The 26,866-nt window shown below is 39.2% G+C and overlaps 1 long non-coding RNA gene across 1 annotated transcript in view; it reads right to left on the bottom strand.

The window, feature by feature from the left end:
• Positions 1–7,427: 7,427 nt before the first annotated feature.
• Positions 7,428–26,866, bottom strand: part of LOC134756532 (uncharacterized) — a 30,987-nt gene continuing 11,548 nt past the window's right edge. Inside the window, exons 2-3 of the long non-coding RNA XR_010129279.1 lie at positions 7,913–7,975; positions 7,428–7,511 (exon numbers count right to left, since the gene is read on the bottom strand). This is a non-coding gene — a long non-coding RNA (uncharacterized lncRNA). The remainder of the gene's footprint in view (positions 7,512–7,912; positions 7,976–26,866) is intronic.

The raw sequence follows: 26,866 nt of genomic DNA, 5'->3' as shown, positions 1-26,866 counted from the left end.
TGGGTCAGCTCGCTGGTGCTATAGGTGTGTAGCAATGGTTGAGTTGGTTCCCTGGTGCTCTGATATGCTGCAGGCAGATTAACCAACAAATGCCCCAGGTGTGCAGCAGCTGTCTGCTTGCTGCCCCTTACCCCAGTTCTACAACCAGAGAAAGCTGCTTTTCTTGGAGTATTTTGCCGATGCCTATTGGGGGTGTCCAGATTGTAATACTTTCTGGTGGCAGCCTGGGAGATGTGTGGGAAGTCAAAGTAAAACCAAGAGACTTCACCACTTTGTTATTCAAGTCTTGAGGTCCACAGCTAGTCTGCCTTCTTTCTTCCACATTCAGAGTCCTTCCATTGCTCTCTGTTGAGTCATATCTAGGATTGCTAGTTGTATTTATGAGTGAAGAGTAGGAGAAAGTGCGTATACACCACCTTGTCTTGGTACCAGAAGTTTATATGAGCGCATCTCTTTTTATTTATTTATTTATTTTTTTTGAGACAGAGCCTCGCTCTGTTATCCAGGCTGGAGTGCAACAGTGTGGTCTCGGCTCACTGCAACCTCCACCTCCTGGGTTCAACCGATTCTCCTGCCTCAGCCTCCCGAGTAGCTAGGATTACAGGCACCCGCCACCATGCCCGGCTTTTTTTTTTTTTTTTTTGGTATTTTTAGTAGAGACTGTGTTCCACTATGTTGGCCAGGCTGGTCTCGAACACCTGACCTCGTGATCCACCCTCCTTAGCCTCCCAAAGTGCTGGGATTATAGGCATGAGCCACCATGCCTGACAGTAGCACATCTCTTAAAAGGCTACAGCGTTTCATCTCTTTTTTTCTATTAACACACTTCATTTTTAATATTAACACAAGGTGACACAACTAGCAAAAGAGATGGGTTCCCCACACCTGTGCCTCCTGACTGCTGTCATTCATTGTGAATTGACATAGGTGTTCCATTACCCTGGAACAAAACTAGCAGAGCTTCTCAATTCTTGTTAAAGAATGATAGCTTTCTTTTCAGAGAGAAAAGGATGACGTTTATACAAAAACTGACAGGCTTTAGAATAAATATTTATCTGGCAGGAGAAGAAACTTAGACATATCAGATTATCTTAAGAAAATCATACATAGCTGGTAGAATCAACTTTGGCTAAAGGGGGAATAATATGATGAATAGCAAACATTATATGTGCAAATAATTTCACATTATAGATACCTATTGTTTTCACTTTCCATAAACTGTGGCAATCAAAATAAAAATGATAAACTGGTGGGGGAAACGTGGCGATTGGGAAGCTGAGGGAGGACATTTGTGTTTGGCTCCATCAAATTATGTACCTTTTTATTATCCAAGTTAATGGTATTGTGTTTATAAGCGTTTGTGCCCTAATTCATTTCCCCAGGCTGCAGACAATTTCCTTGTGCTCAACCAAATTCATAAGTCCTCCTGGTAGATAATTCTGCTTCACAGTTTGTTCCCCAAATGACTTTAGTTTGAATGGAGCTTCCAGTCTGAAACCATACACATCTTCCTCATTCTTCCATCTCTGCCAAAGCCCTGTCCTGCACACTCTGACCCTCCTAGTCCATCTCACAATGGATGCTCCGCACAACACGGGACGTTCCAAGCAGTTCACATAGCTTCATTTATGGTATATAGCATAGCTGGACTTACCAGATGAAGTACATGAAACCCCAGTTAAATTTGACTATAAGATAAATAGTGAATAATTTTATAGTAGAGTATGTCTCAGATATTGTATGGAACATACTTCTGCTAAAAGTATGCATTATTTATCTGCAATTCAAATTTAACACCATGCACTTTTATTTGCGAAGTCTGACAATCTTCTATTGAGGTCATCATGTTTCCACCTTCCAAAACATATCTGTCAGAAAATATGCATTTTTACTCTAGTTCAAGATGACTAGTTTAAAGAAAGCTGTGGTAAAACTTAAATGCTATCTTCCTTAATTCCTTTACTTTGTACTGACCAAATCAAAAACACACTCTAATGTGGCCACTGAATCAATGCAATAAGAAAACTTGTAGCATTATTATCACATTTCCTGTCCAATGCTATTTATGTGAATTAAGAAAATGCACAAAATATTACAACGTATTTTGCAATAAGATGTGTCAGGGTCAAGCACATGTCACAAATATATCTGAGTTCTGTTTGTACAGGAGAAAGAGATGAAGAAGACATTCGTATCAGGGGGGAAATGAAATACAACCGTAACAGGGACACATAAAAACCCTTGATGTTTCTGTGCCATGAGATGAGGAGTACAATTAAATCAAATCTCTGCATTTATATACAGACAAGAAAAGAAGACAAAAATAAAGAAACACGTTCTTGAAAGGAACACAGCAGTTCTATCCAATGAAGAATGTGAAGAAATCCTGGAATACATTTACGGCCCCTCAGCAATGCTGGTCTGAGAAGCACTGCCATCATGTTCACAAACTTTGGAATACGTTCATTTGAGCTTCCCTAGTTCTGCCACATACTCTCCAGACAACCTGGGACAAGTTTCTGAGCCTCAGTTTCCATATCGTAAAAGGGAAATAAGAATACTTACCCCCCTAGGATTTCTGCGAGAGTTAAATGAGATAATGTATTGAAAGTGTTGTGATACAAGACCTGACAAATTCATGCATGTATGATAAATGGCTTACTATTGTTATAGAATGGGATATGATATTATTATCTATATTTCTAATGTGTCTTCCAAACTACAATCTAAATATACAAGTAAATCAAGTATGTTTTAGGTTTTTCTCTGCCTCTCTTTACTCCCAAGCTGCCTCTCTTTACTCCCCAGCTCTCAATAAACACTTATACATGATTAATTGTAATTGAGTAAGGAGAATAAATTTAGATGAGAAACGTAAAGAATAGTTTTTAAAAAGACAGAGAGACTCTAGGAAGTGGTGTCATGGGGTTTTAAGTTTAGAGTCAAGAAGCCCTGACTGTGATATGGGAGACAAATTCAGGAACCTACAGGAGCCAGCTTCTTCAAAATTATCCACTTTTTGATCCATCTTTTATCTTCTCATTTTTATTATGACGTAGATATAGAAACTATTTGTTTTCTTTTTTGTCTATAAAAACATCAGGGGTCCAACCACAGCAATATATAGAAACTAACACTGAAGCTAGCTTCAGGGAGGCAAAAGGGAGTGGTGGGGATTGCGGTAACATGGTGTGGATATCAGCACACACCCTGTCGAAAGGGAGCAGCTGGCTTCCTCAGGCGGGAAGGCAGGGCTGGTGTTGCCTGAGCTTCCAGTTTTTGATAAACTGATAAGAACACATATATTTGTTTCAAATCTCCCAATTTTAAAATAGTGACTCAAAAATATCTAAAGCAGTATGTGAGTAAAGTGAAAAAGAGTCCCATGCCTGCAGGACAAAATTGGGCACGTCAGGCTGTTGGGGCATATACTTTTTCTTTAAGTCACAAAGGAATGATTATCTTGTCTGCTACTTTTGTTTCAGATTAGAAAACCTGAGACCCAGACGGGGGAAACTGCTTTCCATGGTTAATTGTCAACAACTGGCCAGGATGGGACAGAAGCCCATACATAGCCTTCATTCCAGGGCTCAGAACAAAAAGAAGGCAGTGGCCTGGGCTGCATCTGAGCTTGGCTTCACATAGGAGGGATTCTGGAACGCAGGATCCTGACAACGACCTCAAGGTTAGAATGAATGCCAAAGATGCCTTTTTTGTGTGTGCTTTTCTTTTTTAAATAAAATACAAATTGCTTATTTCATCTGTAAAATGGGGAGTATCTCACAAACCCACAAGTGTGGTATAAGGACTGAAATGATCACCTGGAGTGGCGATCCTGACCTCCAACTTTCCCTAAGAAAGAATTCCATTTTGTGCATAAAAATTCATGCTTGTAACTAGTGTGTTTATCCAAAATGAGACCAACAGAAGATTATTTTCCTCCAATAGTGCAAGCTAATAAATAAGACACATTTTAAAGCTGTTTCTAATTAATAAAAGCATTATATCCATTAAAGAGTCGTAACTTAAATCTATCTTCTTAAAAGAAGTAGCTTACATTGCTCATAATTGTGTTAAATGTTAACACTTGCATCATGAGTTACTTCAGAGAAAGGGTAATAAGCCCCACGTGGCTCTCTGCCTCTCTTTGTTAAAAAGCGATCACAGAAACAGGCACACATGCGTTTAAAAAGAGGCCTCAGAAAAACATCTTTCTTGTAGAATTAACATTGATCTTCAATAGCTTGTCCCACTTTTGCATTCTTTTTCACAGATGAAATAGTTGTTCTCCATTGTAAGGCAAACCGCTTTAAGAACTCACGGTTCAATCCTGTTGCTATTCTCAGGATTTACTTCTGGTGTTATGGTGTTTTTTCTTTGTAATTTCATTACAAAAAATGTTTATAGGCTACTTCTGAGCCGTAAGCTTGGATTACTTTAATGATCACACAACACATATTCTGTAAGCGTGCTTTCGATGTGCATCCTGGTGTGTGAGTATTTAATTATATTACTTGAAACAGTTCATAGCTGAGAAGAAGACAAGGTTAACTTTGGTAAGGGAGAATGTGAAAATTGCCCTCCAATTCTTTTCTAATGAAACTGTGTTTGTGTCTGTGTGTGTGTGTAGATATATATATATGTGTGTGTAGATATATATATATATGTGTGTGTATAGATATATGATACATATATCTGTACACATATAATACATATCTAAGATATATATATCTTATATATGTATCATATCTATATCTATATATATATAGATATAAAATATATATAACACAACAAAATATTCCCTAAACATTTTGTGTCAATCCTATGTTAGGCAGTGAACTCCAAATTTGACCAAGATGCAGCCTTTGTCCTGTTATTTTTATAACCTCCAAGGGAGGACACGGCGCCTGTGGAGGTCATCATTTTGATCATTTCGCAAGGTAGACGCTGGCCAGGATGATGACAGAGATGTAGACCTGATGCCCAGAATCTCAGGAGTGTGAACGTCTTGTTTCCCCATCATAAAACAGGAAACGTCATTCCTGGGGAAGAACACCCAATGAACAGGCACCTCCTTAGAGAGATGGTGCATTTTTAACTAGGAAGAAAGGAAACGTATGTTCAATGTAAGGACAACCTTTACAAATGGGAAGAGAGAGATCTTGGCTGATTTTACCTCTGTAATTATGGCAAAGGGACAATTGAATGGGTGGAAAGTGAACATGCAGTCCTTCCTTTGGAGTAAGGTTATTAATTTTGGTTTTACCTCTGTATCTCATTTATGCAAGGTTCAGGAAATATTCTGTGATGATAGCTGTATTAGATTCCTAGGGGCTACATAATAAAGTACCATTACCATCAACTACTTGGCTTAACACAAAAGAAATTCTTGTCTCACAGTTCTGGAGCCTGGAAATCTAGAATCAAGGTGCCACAGGGTTGCTCTCTACTGGAGGCTCTGAGGGAAAGTCTATTCCATGCGTCTCTCTGAGATTCTGATAGTTTCCCACACTCTTGGGTGACCCTTGGCTCGTGGACATATCACTCTAGTCACTGCTTCAGTCTTCACACGATGGTATCCCTGCGAGTTTATCTGTTTTCTCTCATTATACAAACACCAGTCATATTGGACAAGGGGCCCATCCTCCTCCCGTATGACTCCATCTCAACCCAATTACATCTGCGGAGACCCTATTTCCAAATAAGGTTGCACTTCACATGTATCAAGATTTAGGACTTCAACATATCCTTAGGGAGACACATTTCAGCGCATAAAATGGTACTTAATAAATATTTTACGTGGGCTCAAGTATATATAAGTAGCCTGAAGGGTTCCATAGACAACCATATAAACATGAGTGGATTTCCAAAATACAGTGCTAAGGAGAAAATGTTAAAACAAAAAAGACCAGGAATAAGAGCACAATACTATTTATTTATATGGAAACTGTGTCACCAGCTAATTACTATATATCTTTCAGGAATAAATATTTTTAAGCACAAATATCAAATAGAGTAGTACCTATGGGGAAAAAAGAATGATGGGTGGGGATAGGGATGAGATGAGTGGTTTAAAACAATGGCCCTAGATTACTTTAAATTTGTCCCATTAAGATGTAGGTTCTATATTTTTTCCCCTTGAGTTTGAGTGGGTTTTTGACAGTTTCAACCATTAAAGTATTGCAGAAGTGATGCCTTCAGCATATTTGGTTCTCTTGGGACACTTACTCTGGAGGAAGCCAGCTGACACATGGGAAGAAGCCATGTGCAAGTACAGAGTCAACAGCCCCAGCTGAGCTACAAGTTGACAGGTGGCATCAGCTGCAGCCATGTGAGTGCACCATCTTAGACTTGCAGCTCAATTGAGCCTTCAGATGATGGCAGCCCCAGCTGATAGCTTATTTTAATTGCAGGAGATCCCACACAAAACTACTGAGCTGATCCCTTGCTCTACGAAATTAAGAGTAAAATCATAGTTATAGGCCAGGCACGGTGGCTCATGCCTGTAATCCCAACACTTTGCGAGGCCGAGGTGGGCAGATCACGAGGTCAGATGTTCAAGACCAGCCTGACCAACATGGTGAAATCCTGTCTCTACTAAAAATAGAAAAATTAGTCAGGCATGGTGGTGGGTGCCTGTAATCCCAGCTACTCAGGAAGAAATTGCTTGAACACTGGAGGTGGAGGTTGTGGTGAGCTGAGATTGTACTATTGCACTCCAGCCTGGGCGACAGAGCGAGACTCCATTTCAAAAAAAAAAAAAAAATTCATAGTTGTGTTAAGTTGCTAAGTATTGGAGTCATTTGTTATATGGCAATTCTTAACTAGAACATAAACAGAAACAATGAAATTAAATAAAAAGGGAGGCCTTGAATGGGTGATTGTTGATGATGTCCTATTATACAGCAGGCAGTATATCAGAGTGAAGGTGACTGAGACGTACAGGGAGTGACAGGGAATGTGTTGACAAAGAGAGCACAGGATTGTCCAGAGAGGGCAACTCATTCAAACTCCAAAGAACAATGAGCACGTCAAAGGAAACCTGTGAGCTAAATGCAGCTTCCAAGGCCCAGGGTTTGTTCTCAACTCTGATCTAGGTACATATTTACCCAGCTCTCCCATCTCTAAATCAAAGCAGACACACAAGTGCTTGGCACATTCCAATTGGTGAACACAGATTTTAATATAATCCCCATCTTGAAGCACTCAAAAATATCAGGCAAGCAGCCCCCTATTTCCAATGAAAAGATCAATGCAATTGCTAATGTAAATATTTAGATCTTAGAGATCTAGGTACAATAATAAAATATTGATTTTATAGTTTTAGCTCTATATAGTTTTAAGACACATATTATACAAAATAACACAGGAACGTAGATATAATTTTCGACTTAATTAAAGAAACAATTTTATTCATATTGTTTTGGCTCACGTATTAGACTTCAGTGCTTTCTTCATCACTCATGGAGTTATCTGACTGGGTGCTCGGAATTCATCATATTCACTTCTGTCTATGTATTTTAAGAGAAAAATACATATATATTATTTTCAATGCAAGCACAGTGTGTATATATATACACACACATATACACACATACATACACCTATATACATATACACACACGTATGCATATATACATATACACATATGTATATATGTGTGTATATTTATGCATACATATATACATATATGTATACATAATGTAGAAATATACATGTGTATACATATATGTATGTATTGAAATTACATGCATATACACATATGTATATATGTATATATATGTGTGTGTGTGTGTATATATATATATATATATATAGTGCTTGTTTTGAAAATAAACTACTTGTATCCATTTGCATTGCATTAAGGTCTTTTTGGTTGTTGTTGTGTAATGTTATATTGGCAGCTACTTACCACATTGTGTTTTCATAGGATCTTAAACTGCAGGTAGGAAACTAAACTTCAAGGTCTACCAGCCTGTAAGAATAATGACAAAATCGTTACTATGTGCCTTCATCCCTTTTCTCGCTAGTTGCATGAGTAGACTTCCTTTAGAATCTAACATTAGCACCAATAGAGGTTGTTTCTGGTTGATTGGTCTCCCCCAGATGTACTTTGTGTTAAAAAATAATGTGATTGGGAGGTCAGCACATAACACGCACTATTTTTGTCAGCGTTAATGTGAGGGAAAGTTTTATTTTGTATTTAGGCATATAGGGGAATTGTCACCCTCCCTTACAATAAACGTTAGCATGCCCTGTGTGTCTTTACATTGCACAGAGAATCCTGGACTCAGCAAACTCTCTTCTGTTATGACGCCAACCCACCATGTTTATGTCCTGTGAGTCCACAGGTCTCTAAAGGCATCAGTCTTCCAAGGCAGAGGGTGAAAAGGTGATGCTGAGGAGGCCCCTGATTGTCAGTGGTCTACCTCTGCTTTCACTAAAGAGCCACTCACGTCTTAGTATCAGATGGCCTAGGTGGAAGTCACTATGAAATACCCACGTGCACATGGCTAACTTATTCTGATAAGTGTTGTGTTGCCAGAAGACAAGTTGGTGCCTAACAACATACAACAGACTTAGAGGTAATCTGTAATTCATGGTGAAGTTCAACTCCTTTTAATTTTTCCCTGAAATGTACAAATGCCTATATCGTATGTCAACTCCTTTTTGAATCATAATGAGAAGATCGCTTCATTTCAATTCCATCCATTCATTTCTTTCTATTTTCCCACAGTCATCCACTCTGTAAATGAATAATTATCACACATAAGAGAATAACAACGTATGCACTGTTTGGCTTATAGGGTCAAAAATGGCAGACACAAAGAATTATTTTGGTAAACACCGACGAAAGTTTTTATGCTTATTGGCTGAAATGAAATAGAGGTCACTGCTTGCTCATTCTCCCTTCCCCACACCCGCTAAATCACCTGTCAGTTTAAAGTAAATTTTAGTAGATTCAAAGCAAGACAAGTGACTTTTGTAACACAGCTCTGGGTATATCTCTCAGTGATGTGGGCATTTTGTGCCCTTGTTTCTTAGGAAAGCTCTTCTATAAACCGATCTAGCCAGATGCAGAGCTTTGCATGAAAACATTCAGTAGATAGACAAATGGGAAAGGGTGACAGGGATCAAGGATGAAAATGGAGATTTCTCTCCTGTTAAGAAAATTGGTATCCTCTTACTACCATCAATTTGGCATGAAGGGAGAAATGGGTGTCTGCTCTGCCATCTTGCTGAAGTGCCATAGGGGGTAAAACAAACTCCACCCTCATTCATTCCATAGGTCAGAGCCAAAAGCTGCATTGGCCACTATAGTGGTTTTGTGAATGATAGAGCTGTCGTGGACCAAAATGGAAACTGGAGAGAACAGTGTGTAAAGTTTTATGGGAAATTCTAGTTAGAATCAGATGGAGGTTTTTTTGGTTTGTTTATTTGTTGTTGCTGTTGTTTTGGTTTGTTCTGTTTTAATGGACTTCTAATGTACGTGGGCACAGATAGATGCACAGTTAAAAAAGTAAGCAAAACATGAAGGTAAAACTGAAATGAATTCCCAAGCTCTTATTGATAGAAGTGTGGGCATGATGGTAGGTGGTTATTATGCCATTGGTCTTGAAGGCTACTCATGCCGTCATGTCTTGCCTTAAAAGGCAGCTCTATTTTCCCTCCTCTAGTAATAGAGCCATTGTATCCCCTTGTGGCCATAGATAGTATTATATATACTCCAATTTCAAAATCTGTAATTCAGTTGATCAAAATGTCAGGTTTTACCAAAAATACTTCACCAGGCAATGCAGAAGAGCCATGCCTGGGAATATTTTTCAATGATTACTTATTGGTACAATTCTAGGATATGACTGAATTACTCTTTTCATAAAACTGTTCTTTTAAAATAATTCTTTCTTCTGTAATTAATAAAAAAATCAAGTGAAAGGCACAAATGAACATTTTTCCCTAAGTGCTAGAAATCGAGCATTTGTTTTAGGTGAAATGAGTTTTAAAGTAATCATCAGTCATTCAACTAAAAGTGAAAGCAGCCAGACAACTAGAAATCTGGATTAGCTTCAGATTGAGTTGGAGTCAACTTTGTTTTCATATCTGGTGGCTCAGTTTGATATGCATTATATTTGAAAATGATAAATTCCAAATATATAAATTCCTGATGCAATTCTCAAATACAACCTAGAGACTTGAAGACAAGACTTAAAACTGTGTCTTATTTATCTGAGTTTTCGTAGCACAGAACACACAGGCTTCATAGTGTTGTTGGCTAAATGAAAGGTACACAGACATCAAGGTCCATGAAGAAAGTAAGTAAAATGGCAGAAATATTGTGGCCCATGTGAGAAAGCATTGAGGTGGATGAGGCTTGGAGCCACAGGTTCTAAACCCAGGTGTGTGACTAACTCACCACTTACCTTAGATAATGTCCCTTTACTCATCTAAGTTTCAATTACAGTCTTTACAGATTAGGAATGGAATTCTGCACCCTGCGGAGCCCTGGCTTCCTGTCACTGTTGTGGTGCTGATACACAAGGATGAACACGTGGACTTGTGGGGAAGGTTTGAGCTGAGCTGTGTGTGTTTTCCTATCTCTGTTCCTCTTGCCATTCCCCAAACCGGAGTTCATTTCCCTTTCTGTTGATTCTGCTTTTTACTGACCAATTAAGAAAGCACTGATTGAGTACTGACTGTATGCAATGGGCCAGTGGAAATGTACTCTAGGATTCAGGGGTGATAATGGCAGCAGATTTTCATTATGGAAGCAACCCCAGTGAAGACAAAAGTTTCTGGCGTCATGGAGATCACAGCCCAGTGATGTGATAGAGACATGTCCACCCATCCATCCACCCATCCAGCGAGCATTGGTTGAACAGATTGTGTTGAATGCAACAACGGAATAATGTCACCAGGTTTACGGGTGATGATGGTGGCAGATTTTCATGATAGAGAGGTCACCCCAGAGGGAAAAACAGTCTCTGGATTACAGACACATTTTCATTTGCTGGGGAAAAGCTGCCCCAGGAAGCTTCTCAGTGCAGCTGACCCTGCCCCCAACTGCTCTTCTTACAGCATTTTAGTATGCCTGTTAGCAGATTTTAGTATGCCTGTTAGCAGATTTTAGTATGCCTGTTAGCAGATTTTAGTATGCCTGTTAGCAGATTTTAGTATGCCTGTTAGCAGAATGATGTACATTTTACCCCATAGGTCCTTTTTAATTCCTCATTTGCCTCCCACCCTTCCTCCTTCAGAGTCTCTAATGTTCATTATCCCACTCTATATCCCTTAGCTTACCCATTGCTTAGCTCCACTTATGGGCGAGAACACGTGGTATTTGGTTTTCCATTCCTGAGTTACTTCACTTAGAATAATGGCCTCCAGCTCCATCCATCCAAGTTGCTGCAAAGTACATTATTTTGTTCTTTTTTATGGCTGAGTAGTATCCCATGGCATATATATGCCACATTTATTTTATTTAGTTATCAGTTGGACACTTATTTGATTCCATATCTTTGAAATTGTGAATTGTGCTGATATAAACACACATGCAGGTGTCTTTTTTATACAATGACTTATTTTCCTTTGGGTAGATACCTGGTAGTGGAATTGCTGGATCAAATGGGTGATCTACTTTTAGTTTTCTGATAAGTCTCCATAAACTGTTTTTCATACAGGTTGTACTAATTTACATTCCCACCAGCGGTGTACAAGCATTTCCTTTTAACGACGTTTGTGCCAACATCTATTGTTATTTGACTTTTTAATCATGGCCATTCTGGCTGGGGTAAGGTGATATCTCACTGTGATTTTAATTTGCATTTCCCTGATGATTAGTGATGTGGAGCATTTTTTTCATATCTTTTGGCCATTTGTATTCCTTATTTTGAGAAATGTCTATTCACGCCATTTGTCCAGTTTTTAATGGGATTTTTCTTTCTTGCTGATTTGATCGAGTTCCTTGTAGATTCTGGATGTTAGTTCATTGTCAGATGCATAGTTTGCAAATAACCCTCTTTTTACATTTTAAAAACAATTAATTTTAGTAATTCTCCCAATCTCCCTCTCCCCACAAAATAAAAACAATTCAGTTAAGCTTGACACAGAATTTTGACAGGATTTGTAAGATCTTATTCCACAGTGGTGCACGTGGAACACTTTCAGATGTAAAGTGTCCTGAGGAACATTTTCTCTTCTCTGTTCCATCAGTGTCTCTCTGTGCATTTATCACCTCATTACTGGGGAAAAGGTTTGGGGTCTGATATTTGAGAAATTTTATGGCTCAGAGAGCAGGCTAAGTAGCAAACATGTTCCATTCCTCCTCCTTGCCCCTCTGATTCAATCAGGATGGGAGGATGCAAAAACAAGAGAATGAGGCTTCCAACCATTTACCAGGTGGTTACATATTCATTCTCTCTGTCTCCTGAAAGCTCTACCAGTGTCTGGACAGGAAACATCTACTCCAAGTTGTGAGGGTTCATTAAATGCCAGGCAATGTACTATGCATTTTAAGTATCATCTCATTGAATCATTTCCAGACCCTTATGAGGTATTATTATTCCCACTTAGTATTTGAATGCTAAAGAAAACAAATTCTCAAAGGACTAAGTCTACCTAAAGGCAGTAGACCTGTTGGATTACTGTTTGGACTTGGAATTAAGACAGAACTGGATTGACTCTCATCTCTCTCATTTCCTGGCACTGTGACCATTAGTAAGTTACTGAAATTGTTTGAGCCTCCATATCTCATCTGTAAAATAGAGATGATAAGAACATGGTGAGGGTCAGTCGTTCTGTACCCTGCCTGGAAGAATATTGGTTGTTGCTTATGGTTAGTGGTGAGGGAAAAATAGGGGAAGAAGAAGGGGAGTTGTTATACCACCAAAAGAAGTGGGGTTGAGCTGAGCTGAGCTGAGCAGAACTTGGCTGGCTTCGCTGGGTCTTTTGTTTTCTGTTTTTTTTTTTTTTTTTACCAGTTTGGGGCCAAGGAGATAGCTTGCACATTTGGTGAATTGATTACGTATTGGGTTTATTAATTTCTTGTGGCTGGCGTAACAAATAACCACAACCTTGGTGGCTTAAAACAAAAAGGATGTATTATCTCAGTTCTGGAGAGGCCAGAATCACATGCTGCCAGGGCTGTGTTCTCTCCAGAGGCTCTAGGGGGGAGTTTGATTCTCGCCTCCTCCAGCTTCTGTTGGCTGCTGGCATGTCTTGAATTGTAGCTGCGTGGCTCTACGCTCTGCCTCTGTGGTCGCCCTCTCCTCTGTCTATGTCAAATCTCTCTCTTGTCTGTCTTCTAAGTCCACACTGAAGGACACTACGATTTCATACAAGGCCCACCCAGATAATCCAGGGTTGCCTCACCCTGTCAAGATCCTTAACTTAGTGACATCTGCAAAGACCATTTTCTATGTAAGGTAAAATGAGTAATATTGTAAATTGAATAATATGCAGATTCCCAGAATTAGGACCTGATATTTCTGTCGGTCATTATTGAGCCTGATACACAGCAGGATTAGGCAAATAAGTAAATACATTGGAAAAAAATGAAAGCCAGGTCTCTGAATAACAGAGAGATATAAACATGGAAGGGAAGAAAACTATAATAAACTTTGGGTTGTTGCACTGGAATGGGAGATGTCAGTATGAACACATACACATACTTTTTAATATAGATGTAAATCTATGTAAACAGGCATGTGTGTATGTTTGTGTGTGTAGATATACACACACAGTTATGTATATTTCTTGTTTACTGGCAGGACCTAGAAACACTGACATTCCAATAGCAATGAAAATACCTAGCACCGAGTTGATGGTTTCTACATAAGTACCTCTTTCAAATGAAAGGCTTCTAAAAGAGACGATTGATTCCCAGGATGGGATAATCAACGTAGAACATGAACCTGAGCCATCTTATTGTGCCAGAAAGTCAGGAAGTGCTGAAAACATAATAAGAACATAGGGATGAAGTTGATGGGGTCTGTTGGCCAGGGGCACTTTGAACACCAAAATTAATAATGACAGTAATAGTATATAACTTTTAAGTTTTTTTTGTGTGTGGCAGGGTGTCACTCTGTCACCCAGGCTGGAGTGCAGTGGCACCATCTCCACACACTGCAACCTCTGCCTCCCAGGTTCAAGCAATTCTCCTGCCTCAGCCTCCCAAGTAGCTGGGACTACAAGTGCACACCAGCATGCTTGGTTAATTTTGGTATTTTTAGTAGAGATGGGGTTTCACCATGTCGGCCAGGCTGGTCTCGAATTCCAGACCTCAGGTGATCTGCCTGACATGGCCTCCCAAAGTGCTGGGATTACAGGCATGAGCCAATGCACCCAACCAGTAATGGTATATAACTTTTTGAATAACTAGGAATTCTGCTATAAATAAGGAATTAATAAATAAATAGGGAGAAAATAAAGCTTTTTAATAGTGGAATGCTAACAGGTAAGTGTAGAAAGATTATGGATGGAATTGGGAAAACAACTGTTTGGCTAACAAAGTAATAATTGATGAAGACTAGAATCATCAATGCATGTTAAAATTAACAGGTGAATGTTAGATGAGAAATAGGATATTCACGTAATTTAAAATTATCTTCCTATAGGATACTTCTTAATTACTAATTCATTAATGAGTACAAAATATTTCCTTAATTATCCTCTCAATGGAGAAACTTGGCGGACAACAGTTCTATGCAGGGGATAAAAATGAGCAACTCCTGTAATGGGAGAGCTGATAAAAGTTATCGTTGCTGTGATGGAATGAGCTGTCACGACTTCTCATGCTATATATTACTTTGAGAAGAATACAACCCTATTTTCCATTTCTGACAATAATGGGAGAACTAAATCTAATTATAAGAAGACATCAGAAATATCCGAATGGAGAGATATTCTGCAAAGTACTTGCCCTCTGTTCTTTAAAGTATCAAGGTCATGAAATACAGAAAGGACTGAAGTTCCTTATTTATGAAAACTAAAGGGACGTGATGACAAAAGGTGATGCATGATCTTGACTTCCATGATCCTGGACCAGAAAAGAAAGGAGCATGTTTATAGCAGAACAATTCACAATTGCAAAAATGTGGAACCAACCCAAATGCCCATCAATCAACGAGTAAAGAAACTGTTATATATATATATATATATATATATATATATATATATATACACACACACACACACACACACACACACATATATATACACATATATATATACACAATGGAATACTACTCAGCCATAAAAAGGAATGAATTAATGGCATTTTCAGCAACCTAGATGGGATTAGAGACTATTATTCTAAGTGAAGTAATTCAAGAATGGAAAACCAATCATCGTATGGTGGGAGGTAAGCTATGAGAATGCAAAGGCATAAGAATGACACAGTGGACTTTGGGAACTCAGGGGGAAAGGGTGGGAAGGGGGTGAGAGATAAAAGACCACAAATTTGGTGCAGTGTATACTGCTCGGGTGATGGGTGCAGCAACATCTCACCAATCACCACTAAAGAACTTACTCATGTAACCAAACACCACTTGTTCTCCAATAACCTATGAAAATAAAAAGATTTAAAAAGGTTGAATAAAAAAAATCCTGTGCTTAACGAAAAGAAAAGAAAGAAGGAAGAGAGACTTGTTTATTTTGCTTAATTGTTGGCGTTGGCTATAAAACACACTGGAGGCACTGGAGGTAAAGTTGTAACGGAGTCTGTTGATTAGACAGAAGTATTGTATCAATGTTAATTTCTTATTTTGATGGTTATAGTGTGGCTGTATAAGAAAGTGTATTTCCTTCTTAAATAAAAATAGACATTGAGATATTTAGGGGTAATGAAGCATAATTTCTGCAATTTACTCTCAAATGACTCAGAGGGAAAAACAATACATACAGAGAGTATCTATATTAGAAAGAGAAAAAATGATAAGGCAAATGGTGTCAACTGTTCACATTTAAGTAATTTGGGTGAAAATTACTCGTGTATTTTTCACTATTATAACTTTTCATATGTTTCAAATTGTTTTTTAAAAAGAAAAGAAAAATAGGAACAAGTTCACAGTTGCTTAGAGTATCACTGGGATTCCAATTCATGCCTGTCTTCCTGCAAAGTCTGTACTGTGAATTTTTTTTATTTAACCTTTTTAATTTTTTTTTTCATAGGTTATTGGCAAACAAGTGGTGTTTGGTGGCATGAGTAAGTCCCTTAGTGGTATTTTGTGAGATTTTGGTGCACCCATCGCCCGAGCAGTATACACTGCACCAAATTTGTGGTCTTTTAGCTCTTCCACTCTCACCCAGTAACTGGGGCTGGGACAATATTGGTCCTCAGCTTTTGATGTCTTCATGATATTTATTCAACCTATATTTATGGTGCACATATTTGGCCAATATATGCCAATAACAGCAATTAATAGAAAGACATCAGTTCTACTCTTAAAAGCTTCCATTCCAGCTGCAGAAGAAAAAACAAAAACAAAAATCCGTAACCAAAGCACAAAGCAAAGCAAAACAAAAACACAAAATAAAAAGGGAAAAGAAAAACATGATAAGAAGATAAAAATGTCATGAAGCTATTCGTTTTACTCGGGGTTCACAGAAGGCATTTCATAAAAAGTGATGATTAAATTGACTTCTAATTGACACAAAAGACGATTGCAAGAAAATCTGGTCAAATCCTCCCTTCCAGCGAAAGGCAGAAGCAAGTGCACGGACCATGCAGCAGAGCCAAGCTTGGCTACACTCAGAGCACACAGGCCCATGGCTGGCATGAAGACAGTGCCAGAGAAAGTGGATGGAGGGAGGCAGGATAGGAAGGTGCAGCTCACGTTGGGCCTTGTGGGTGTTTGGATGTTTTTCTGGCGGAGTTAAGAAGCAATTGGAAGACTTTGAGGAGAGGAGCAACATGATCTGAATTGTTCTGAAAATCATTCTGAATTCTTTGTAGAGAATAAACTCCATTACCTTGGTTAATTCATTGTTCATCTCAGGGACTCAGTTTCTGCATCACTAAAATGAAAAAGGTGGAGTAGCTGGAGCCTGCTCTCCCTGACAGCACAGATCTTACAGAATGTAATGATCGCCCTGAACCTGAAGGCCTCTTCTCCTCCCGGTACTGCCCCAACTCACTCATGGCTGCACCCACACTGCCCTGCCCTTCCGAGATCCTGATCTCCGTGGTGCAGGTTGTTGTGAGCTTGGCCATTGGCTAGTCGTTGGAATAAAGGAAGGAAGGAATGATTGCAGCTCAAAGTGCAGCTGGCTTCTTGACCCACAAGCAGCCTTCTTCTGGAGTCATTGTAGAGCAGAGTTCCTCTGTCATTTACTGCAAGCTTTATTGGGAAATTCCTTGTGATTGATGCATAAAAAATACTGTCTTGGTAACGTTGTTCAGTTATACAAGATGAAGCATTAGGGAAACCCCACACTCCTACTACAGCCAGATACACTGCCCAAAGAAACAAGAAAGAGAAGCACTAAGTTTCTCGTGGTGAGATTATTCAGTGGAGAAAGATAGAGAATCCCCCTCAACCAGTTAACAACAAATCTTGCTTCTGATGATGCCCAGCACTTTTGATACCCCTCAAAGAGAAATTGTTACCATGTAACAGAGGCACTTTTTTTGTTTTTGAGACAGGGTCTGACTCTGTCACCCAGCCTGGAGTGCAGTGGCATGATCATGGCTCAGTGCAGCCTCCCCAGCTCAGCAATCCTCCCACCTCAGCCCGCTGAGTAGCTGGGACCACAGGTGCATGCCACCATGCCAAGCTAATTTTTATATTTTTAGTAGAGACAGGGTCTCACTCTTTTGCTCAGGCTGGTCTGGAACTCCTGAGCTCAAGCAATCCTCCTGTCTCAGTCTCCCAAAGTGCTGGGATTATAAGCGTGAGCCACTGTGCCCAGCCAATGGTACCTGTTCTAAACAAGGAAGTTGCTCCATGGTTCGGTTTACTAGCCTCTTCTCTCTCTACCTATACTTGCTCTCTGGGCAAACTTATGCTAGAGATGGCTTAAATACAATTATAGATATAAATAAATAAATTAATAAATAAATAACATTGAGCTTCCACTTTTGGAAAGGTGGAATGGACTTACTTTATTCTTCTCTACAAGAACAACTAAAAATCCTAGACATATCTATTAAACAACAAAAAAATAAAACAACATGAGAAGGCTGTGAAAAGTGGAGAGAAGGTAGACTGGCCAAGAACCACAGGACCCAAGAAACAACATGGTTTTCAGTCTCCTGGGTTTTATTGTTGCTTCATTGATCCCAGATTTGGAGCTGAAGAAGTAAGCAGCAGCCCACACCTGCTTGTGTGGCAAGATTTCACTCTCAGATGCTCATGTTACAATTCCCCACTTCCTGGGCCTCTTTCTTGTCAGGAGCAGCTTAATTTTAATAGGAAAGAAACAGCAAATCCATGCTCCACAAATCTCAGTGACAATTGACTATTACTCTTGAGAATGCAGGCTTTTCTTATATTTGGATGATAAATGCAGCTTCAAAAGCAATTTAATATCCCTGAACTTGGGATTCACAGATGGGATAAGAGGGTGGGAGGTACACCACATATTCTCACTTGTAGGTGGGAATTGAACAATGAGATCACATGGACACAGGAAGGGGAATATCACACTCTGGGGACTGTGGTGGGGTGGGGGGAGGGGGGAGGGATAGCATTGGGAGATATACCTAATGCTAGATGACGAGTTAGTGGGTGCAGCGCACCAGCATGGCACATGTATACATATGTAACTAACCTGCACAATGTGCACATGTACCCTAAAACTTAAAGTATAATAAATAAATAAAAAAAAGAGGGTGGGAGGTATGGAAGCTTCTATGCTCAGAGATATTTTTTTTATTTACTATATGTCATAAACTACAAATGCAGAGTGAAGTGTATATTGCTGTGCTGTTATATGTGTGCCTTGATATGCATGTGTGTGTAATTATGTGCAGGGCTCAGTGATTAGGAAGGAACTCGGGAGTTCAATTCCCTGGGTGCAAATCTCAACTGTATCACTGTCTTAGTCTGTTTTGTGTTGCTACAAAAGAATACCTGAGACTCTGTAATTTATTTTAAAAGTGCATTTTTTCAGCTCATGGTTCTGCAGGCTGGGTCAATCAAGGGCATGGCCCTGGCTCTGGTGAGGGCTTTCTTGCTGCCTCACAACTTGGTACAGAAGAGGGTCAAAGGTGAAGCAGGCCACCTGGCTTTATAACAACTCTTTCTCCTGGGAACTAGTCCACTCCTATGATAACTAATCCAGACTCAAAAGAGCTGGGACTCGCCACTGGGAGGACAGCACCAAGGCATTCATGAGGGATCTGCCCTCATAACCCAAAGACTTCCCATCACCCTGTGTGGCAACCCTTACCACCATTGCACCCTTCCCTGCACAGGTCTGTTCCCAGTGCATTTGGCATATACTCTTGAATGGCATCAATACAGAGTATGAAGTGATATATTATAGATGTACGTATTCAAAATTTACAAAACTCTATTCTGCCATGTACGGATGCTTGTTTATCCACCAGCTGTCTGAGAGGGGTGGGAAAACAGCCTTGATTTGTGGTGTTTGTCAATTTCTTTGGTGTAAATTCTCCCACAATGGATCATTTTGTGCTGCTAATGCTTTACAATTTACTCAGAAATTTAGCAATCAGTTCCTTTGAGCAAACACTGGTGGCGTTAGCACACAACTGATGTTTTTGCAGTAGAGGTCTTGTGCTTCTTTATTTTTTCCCACCAGGGACAGTGCCTTTAAGAGCACTCCTGGCAGTCTCAGCTCCTTCATTGATTACTTCTGACATTTCAGCTGAGGAGAGGGCTGTCTCCATGACCTAGTCCCATCCAACAATCTCAGGATTAGGATTTGTTTGTGTCCATTTCCCTTCATAAATTTTACAGTCAATGTTGGTTCGGGTTATTTTAAGGGTAGTTTTTGTGCACAGAAAAAACTGTTTGAGACTGTGTGTTCATTAAAATTACTTCATTAAATTAAAGCAATCAGGATTTAAGTTATATTTAAACATTTGATTTTGACTTAAAAGTCTTATTATTCTGTTTACAAAGCTATTGATAAACATACACATTCTATATAAAAATGTTAAGAAGAGTTTAAATAATTTGATTGAATATCTTTTTTTTTTTTTTTTTTCAAAATGGAGTCTTGCTCTGTCGCCCAGGCTAGAGTGCAATGGCATGATCTCAGCTCACTGCAACCTCTGCCTCCCGGGTTCAAGCGATTCTCCTGCCTCAGCTTCCTGAGTAACTGGGATTACAGGCATGTGCCACCACACCTGGCTAATTTTTGTATTTTTAGTAGAGACAGGATTTCACCATGTTGGCCAGGCTGGTCTTGAACCCCTGACCTCAAGTAATCCACCCGCCTTGGCCTCCCAAAGTGCTGGGATTATAGGCATAAGCCACTGTGCCTGACCATATCTTTAAATACTTTAACCATTTTTTAAAATGTCATATATGTAACTCTCATCTTAAGCAGTTCACATGCCTTATTAGAAAACTATCCCAAGTAATTTGATAATCTCAGCTAATACAGCATATTAAACTCCTAAATATAGAAACCTCAATTTCTCATAACGAATTCAATGGTTTTTAAACATATATTTTCAAATTAAAAGGCACATATTCTTTTGTTATTGTTGTTGTTGTTTTTGTTTTTGAGACGGAATCTTGCTTTGTCGCCCAGGCTGGAGTGCAGTGGCGCAATCTCGGCTCACTGCAACCTCCGCCTCCTGGGTTCACGCCATTCTCCTGCCCCAGCCTCCCGAGTAGCTGGGACTACAGGCGCCCGCTACCACTCCCTGCTAATGTTTTTGTATTTTTTAGTAGAGACGGGTTTCACCCTGTTAGCCAGGATGGTCTCGATCTCCTGACCTCGTGATCTGCCCGCCTCGGCCTCCCAAAGTGCTGGGATTACAGGCTTGAGCCACCGCGCCCAGCCAAAAAGCACACATTCTAAAATTTATTTTTTAATTCCCAGTTTATTTGGCATTGAAAGACAAGCCTGTCATATAATATGTGAAATTACCTTAATTATTGCACTTCACAATCCCACTACTATCAACTTATTCCTAAACATAACACAAAAATATTCTTAAAAATAAAAATAAGATGATTTATAAATTAACATTAATAAATGTAGAATTAATAAAATCATTGTAGGATTTCAAGACCCATTAAGAAAATTATATCATGTTCAACAAATTGCAGTTACAATTCCAGGCAAATTTGTTTGTTGAGCAGAGATTTTTGGCTGGCTGTGGATTTGGAGATACAAGAAACATGGCTGTTTTCACCAAATATGCCTATGCAGCATTTTTCTAGAGTTTCTCTATTAGGGGGATACTAAGTCCATTCTCTTCCTATGAAGTAAGCTTCCTACCCATGCTCTTCACATACAAGTCACATATTAGCTAATTTTAGCAACCACTCACATTGCTTCCAAACTGATAATATTCAGATTGTTTTTACTGCTTGAGTCTCTCCTATCGTGGGCTGGTTTTTCTACCTTCCCTGCCTGGCTGTGCCGCTTCTTTTGCAGGATCTGAATATAGGATTGAGGTCTTTTTTTTTTTTTTTTTTTTGAGGAGGAGTCTCGGTCTATCGCTCAGGCTGGAGCAGTGTCCCAATCTCGGCTCACCGCAAGCTCCGCCTCCTAGGTTCACGCCATTCTCCTGCCTCAGCCTCCGGAGTAGCTGGGACTACAGGCACCCGCCACCACGCCCGGCTAATTTTTTGTATTTTTAGTAGTGACAGAGTTTCACTGTGTTAGCCAGGATGGTCTCGATCTCCTGACCTTGTGATCCGCCCACCTCGGCCTCCCAAAGTGCTGGGATTACAGGCGTGAGCCACCACACCCGGCCCGGATTGAGGTTTTTATGTTCCCCGTGTTTCTATTTGTCACTGTACTCTTGGTGTGAGTCACTGTGGTGACAGCAGCATCCAGGACGTCGATGCCCACACGTTAGCCACCTGAAGCTGCCCTCCCTAAGAACAGAAACATCCTCCTGTTGAAAATGAAATGGATACTGTTTAGTTCGCACTGACTCTGTTGTTGATCGTCTCTACTTGAAAGTAGGATCTATTGCAGTGCACTCTCCTGGTTTTCCTTCATTCTTTTCTGAATATGCACCTTGCACATGTGTGGTGTTTATTGTACCTGTGTGGGGTTTTATTACTTTATTATTATTTTTTTTAAAGTTCAGTCTCCATAGAGACTGTCAAAGATTGCCAATGTTGACTCTATTTCAAGTCATCATTGAAATAGTATTGGGAAATTGACCGAGTATTGGGAAAAATTTTCATGCAATAATTACACCTCAGATAGGGAGGGATAGCATTAGGAGATATACCTAATGTTAAATGACGAGTTAATGGGTGCAGCACACCAACATGGCACATGTATACATATGTAACTAACCTGCACGTTGTTCACTTAAAGTATAAAAATAAAAAGTATAAAACTTAAAGTATATAAAAAAAATTACACCTCAGATAAACCTCCTTGGCTATGGTACTGCCACTGTGAAAAGCTTGTATGGGTTTTAAAAAAATGTTCAAATGGGCATTTTAGAGCTTAAAGAGGAAGACCACAATAATTTCTACCTGACTTAATTTAGTATATTTAGATATTTAAAGGACGAAACTTTAAAACCATTTTAAAATTTTAAACATTCAATATAATTCCACAAATTTCATTTAACAAAGTGAATGACCTTAAAAAACTAGACTAGCCAAGGATGTCTATGATTAATAGATATTAGACAATAGATTGAGTACCCAAAACTTCTCATAACTTCTTGTTACTAAATTTGTGCCATAGGAATCTGGCTCTTGATGGAGGAAGAGGCACAAGGGCACAGATAAAGATGCTTCACTTCCTCCCTGTTCTTCTGAATCCATCTACTTTCCTTTGGTGATCCCAAACAATCCTTATCTTTGTAATGTTGAGTGTCAAATAATTACTCTCAGGCTTAACTTATCCCTCTTCGTAAACGTATGTCACCAGATACATCCTAGACGTCTCCATTTGAATATATGTAGGTGACTCGAACTTTACAAAAACTCCAAAGGTCTCATCACTTTCCTCCTGAATTTGCTTCTATTTATGTGTCTTTGTCTTGGACAAAAGTGTAACCCACCATTCACGTTCCACCCCACTGAGAGTTCTGAAGTCATCCTTTCGTCTTTCCAACTCCGAAGCCAGTCAATCAAGGCACGCCTACCAGTCTCCAGAACATTTCTCCAATTGATCCTATTTATTCCCCTGTCAGCAAAACTATCCCATTTTTCTCCTTAATCAACTCTTCCTCAACTGGAGGAATAAACACACAACACTTTGACTTGCCTCAAATATTGTCTCATTGCCATTCATTCTCCATAGCTCCATAGTGCAGCCACAATACTCTTACAAAACATCAATCAGTGCATTTCACTCTCTTTGTTGAGTACCCCGCTATTCTGACAAAACATCCCAGAGTCTAAATATGTTAGCCAAGGGTCTCCATACAGATAGTTAGGGCAATGTAAGACTTAAGAATGCAACCTTCAGTTGCTGAGATCCTACTTCCAGGATTTCTGACTTAGTTGGTCTGGAAGGTGCTGAAGCACGTATATACTCTTTTATATGGTAGCAATGAACAGTCAGGTTGAGAAAATTAATCAAGTGTCAGGCTGCTTGGATATGATGATAATATTTAGCTGGATGTATTCTAATATTTAGCACATTTCACAGCTATGTGAAATTACCTATATCCCTGTTTCTTAAATTGAATGGGCACGTAATAACTGTACCTTCATTGTATAATTTCTTTGCAAGTAGAATGAATCCAAAGCCCTGAAACCTAGTATGTGCTAATTAAGTGAAAACCACTGATACTATTTATACAACTTTATTTGCAGTTACTGCGTCATATTTTATGTGCCGGAAACTTGTAGTTTTACACAGAACGTTATTTCTTTCTCATTCTATTAATTGTGTCTGGGATTAGAAACTCTGGATTTATGTATTAGTCAGTGTTCTCCAGAGGGACAGAACTAATAGTATATATGTTTATAAAAAAGGGAGCTTATTAGGGAGAATTGGCTAACGCAATCACAAGGCCAAGTCCCATGACAGGTTGCCTGTAGGCTCAGAAAGAAGGAAGCCAGTAGTGGCTCAGTCCCAGTACAAAACACTCAAAAGCAAGGAAGCAAACAGTGCAGTTTTCAGTCTGTGGCGGAAGGCCTGAGAGCCCCCGGCAAACCATTGGTGTAAGTCCAAGAATACCAAGGCTGAAGAACCTGGAGTCTGATGTCCAAGAGCAGGAGGAGTGGAAGGAAGCATCCAGCATGGGAGAAAGACGGAAGGAAGCCAGAAAACCCAACAAGCAACGTCCTCCCACCTTCTTCCGCCTGCTTGGAAGCATGCGTGCAGCATGGATGGTGCCCACTCATGTTGAGGGAGGGTTTCCTCTCCCAGTCCACTGATTCAAATGTCAGTCTCCTCTGGCAGCATCCTCCCAGACACACCCAGGAAACAGCACTTTACCAGCCATCTGGGCATCCTTCAATCCAATCAAGTTGACACCTGATATTCAATCATCACAGCTTCCTTCCTTTCTCTTATCAATCATCTCCCTCCAGATGTGTACCCCGGATCCTTCCTTATCTCTATCCTGACTGAATTTTGTGGCTGATATTGATCTTTCCACACAGCTTAATAATAATGTGTCTAGATGTGTATTTGTCTCTCTAAAATGTTAGCATATTTACAATTAAAAAGTAAATACAGGATTGTGTCTTATGCATGTCTGTGTCTCCATCCCTTACCTATGGTAATGTAAGATGCAAAATACACACTCATTAACTCTTATGATTTTCCTGGGCTCTTAAATGAAACCATCTAAGTCAATATGTCACCTTACCAGATGAGAAAACAGGCTTAAAATGGCATACATATTATATCATTAATGTTCATTAGAAATAGGACCAGAGAAGAAAGCTGTGTTTCAGAATAAAATCTCTCATAAAATATTAACTATAAATAATTGGTAAACTAAGTCAGTAAATAAATCAGGAGAACAAAAGCAACAAACAATTGTACATTTTACAAAAATGATTCTATCTGTATAATGACAGCAGGCTTTCAGAATTCAGAACTAATTTAACAAAGCAGATGAGGCTCTTTTAAAAAGTGATCAGTCATTATGCCAAGTAGTATTTAAATCCCAGCTACCCAGAATTTTGTGATGAAATTTTTAAGAAAAAAGAATCATGTTTTGCCTCAAAGTAGGCAAAATAGTAACTTGAAAGAAAATTTTTTATTCTAGGTCTCACCAAAAGATAAATAAAAGAAGAAAAGAATCTTGTAAAGTTATGATTTTAGCCTGACTTTGAGGAGTTCCCTATTTTGTAGATACTTAAGGAAAAAAATAAATACTGAAAGAAAGAAGGGAAGTAGGAAATGCTATTGGAATTTTATCAAGACCCTGCTTTAACACAATTGGCAAGTGAGCAAAGATAAACCAATATTTTAGGTATTTGTTAGCATAGCATAGCACCTTATGTGACAAAACCCATATCCAATCCTTATTAGCCATGTGACCTTGGGCAACTTTCCTAGAGGTTATAAGTTTTAAAATTCTTTTTTAAAATGGTCATGCTAATAACTATTTTCTAAGGTTGATAGGAAAAAAATGAGATACTATTTAGGAAAAAAAAAAAACTTTGCCAAGTCCATGGCATATGGAGAGAACCGAATCAACCTTTTTCAAATGAAAGCTCACATATACCTGAAAACCGTGTTCATGGATCAAACTTTCTTGTTTATAACTGGTGTCATAATAGCTATTTCTATGCCTTCAGCTTCTTTAAAGTAATATTGGGATTGATATCTGAATAAATGTGAATGACAATTTTTTTATCAAAAAAGGAAGATTATATAATCTATGATTAAATCATACTAAATATTTAAAAGCACTTATTTCCCCAATGGGTAGCTTCCTGCATTATGAATGAAAAGGATTTCTCTTTTTCTGACTCAACAGTGTTTTAAAGCTGAAGCTTCACAAAACCAAGGTATTTTTACATGTGACTTTGTACCCACACAAATATTCCGCAAGGGTTAAATGGAGTACTGATTAAGATTAGAAATACACGATTCCAATTATGGAAACTTTCCTTTCTTTTTCCCTATATCCAAGCTTAAAGGTTATAGTTTTAAAATAAACAATGAGAGGAACGGCTTTCCCTTAGTAGACACAGGGAATGTATCACCTTTAAAGTCTGTGCTGCTAAGATTAGAAATAGGCATGGACAAATCTAAACAAAGTGCTGCTGTCTGCATATTGCTTCAGATCAGCTGTCGAAGATTTTTGTTTGTTGCATTTTGTTTGTGCTTCAAGGTCCACAGTCCCTTTGAGTAACCGGCTCCCAAGGCCCTGGCTGACACGCTCGGGTTGCGAAAGTTGGTGGAAAACTGAAGCAGTGTTAGAATGACTGATGAGGAGGCTGTTGTGTTTAAGGGTGAAATGATGGCCCACAGGCATCCATGGACACCTCCTAAAGGAAGAAAGTGGCTTTGCTCTGTGAAGGAGGATAGCAGCAGGGCCTGGAAAGGGGAGTTTGCCTCCGCTTCCTCCTGGGAGTTTCCTCAATCACTCCATAAATACAGGGCTGTGGCGTGCAAACACTAATGCAGGTGTGGTTCCATTTCTACCAGCTTAGAGAAGGCCACATGAAACAAATCAAAACATAAAAAAAGAACAAAATGAGAAAACCAAGGACAACCAATCAGAGGTCTGGGACTCAAAAGATGTGGCGTGGTTGGATATTTAAATGATGTCGCA

The sequence above is a fragment of the Gorilla gorilla genome, chromosome 10, assembly GCF_029281585.2.
Source record: "Gorilla gorilla gorilla isolate KB3781 chromosome 10, NHGRI_mGorGor1-v2.1_pri, whole genome shotgun sequence".
Taxonomy (NCBI): domain Eukaryota; kingdom Metazoa; phylum Chordata; class Mammalia; order Primates; family Hominidae; genus Gorilla; species Gorilla gorilla.
This window is presented reverse-complemented; position numbering and strand designations above follow the sequence as displayed.